This window comes from Syngnathus scovelli, chromosome 15 (assembly GCF_024217435.2).
Source record: "Syngnathus scovelli strain Florida chromosome 15, RoL_Ssco_1.2, whole genome shotgun sequence".
Taxonomy (NCBI): domain Eukaryota; kingdom Metazoa; phylum Chordata; class Actinopteri; order Syngnathiformes; family Syngnathidae; genus Syngnathus; species Syngnathus scovelli.
In genome coordinates, this window is record NC_090861.1 from 12,986,365 (window position 1) to 12,988,181 (window position 1,817).

A 1,817-nucleotide genomic window follows, 5' to 3' on the forward strand; every position below is an offset into this window, starting at 1 on the left:
CAGAAGCGCTTGTACTTCCTGCGGAGGATGAGGAGAGCCCACCTGCCCCCACCCATCATGAGGACGTTCTACAGGAGCACCATAGAGAGCATTCTGACAAGCTGACTCTCTGTGTGGTGTGGAGGCTGCACCGCCTCCGATTGGAAGAACGTGAGGAGAGTGGTGAGGACAGCAGAGAGGATCATAGGGGCTCCTCTTCCCTCCATTCAGGACATTTCATCTCAGCGCTGCATGTCCCGTGCCCGTAACATCATCAATGACCCATCACACCCCCACCATGGACTGTTCTCCCTGCTGCCCTCTGGGAAGAGGTTTCGCACAATCCGCTGCAGGTCCACCAGGTTCTGCAACAGCTTTTTCCCTGCTGTCATCAGACTGTTGAACATTAGAACTGTTGAGCTCTAAACTGAACTCTGCATCACACATTCACAGAACTGTACTTTATGACACTACGGACCTCTATCTTGCACTATCTCGCACTACCAACTTTACTGAACTTGTGTAAACCTTTTAAATAGAAGTTTAATACATGGTTTAGCATTCCTCTGCACACTCTTGAATACTGTTTTGCCTACTTGCACTATTGCATAATTAGCACTGCTGCACTTTATACTTATTTGTAATATATATATATATATATATACAGTATATGTATATATATATTTTCATAGGATATGTTACTTCTATTCAACTGCAATATCACTACTTTGTTGTAAGCCGTGTGCAACGAAATTTCGTTTTGTATGCACCATGTGCAGACAAGATGACAATAAAGTTTGTCTAAGTCATGTCAGGTCAGAGTCAACAAGACTCGCACAAGCGTGTTGAGGCCAGAGATGTGACGGACGGACGGACGGACGGACGGACGGACGGACGGACGGATGCATGCCTCTGCCTTTCAGGAGAGGGAGTGGCGCTCCCCCGTCTTGAAGTTTCTGCAAGTCCGTTTCCCAGACGGCCTCAGCCCTTTGCAGATCTACTGCGAGGCCGACGGCGTGAGCGTACGTAAGGCGTCCCTCGCAACCCTAACCTTAACCTGAGGTCCCAGAACACCTTACATTGCTCCTTGCGCCTTTCCCCAGGACATCGTCATCAGTGATCTGATGAAGAAGCTGGACATCCTGGGCGATAACGCCGTAAGTGTATGTCGAACTCCTTATGTTCGCACTCCACGAGACTCGGCGGCTCAAATGTGACTTTTGGAAGGCTTTGCGCTGAAAGAACCTTGTTGACGCTGTGCCTTTGGGCTCTTGCAGAATCTCACCAACGAGGAGCAGGTAGTCGTGATTCACGCCAGGACCCTTCCCACCCTAGCCGAGAAGGTAACGCGCACGTCCACGCACGCTCTCGCATTCTGCTTATGTGACAGCAGCCTTTCCTCAGTGGTTAGAATACATCAAAGTGACCAAGTCAGCACTTCAACAGAAGATGTTGGACATTGAAAGTGAGAAGGTAGACAGACACGCGACATCAGCCAAGGGGAACTCGGGGCAATGTGCCCCAACAATTCTGACCTTGAGCTGTGCTAGGATATGTTCTGCAACCAGAAGGGCTACCTGGATGAAGAGTTGGACTTCAGGAAGCGTTCCATGGACCAGGCTCATAAGGTAAGCCGCCCTCAAATCTCCCGCCGGACTACTGATGGACGAGGATTGCGGCCCAGAGGATCATGGAGCTGGAGGCCATGTTGTACGAGGCGCTACCGCAGCGGGACTGCCCCGCCACGGACGGCGAAAAAGCCAGCCACGCTGGCGTGAATGACGTGCTGACGGCGGATCAGAGACAAGAGCTTAGGAGCGCCGTGGACCAATGGAAGC

The 1,817-nt window shown here is 51.1% G+C and overlaps 1 long non-coding RNA gene across 1 annotated transcript; it reads left to right on the forward strand.

Moving 5' to 3' along the window:
* Window positions 1-870: 870 nt before the first annotated feature.
* Window positions 871-1,310, forward strand: LOC125982051 (uncharacterized). Its single transcript, XR_011088170.1, has 3 exons — window positions 871-1,001; window positions 1,083-1,136; window positions 1,257-1,310. It is a non-coding gene; the product is annotated as an uncharacterized lncRNA (long non-coding RNA).
* The last annotated feature ends 507 nt before the right edge of the window (window positions 1,311-1,817 follow it).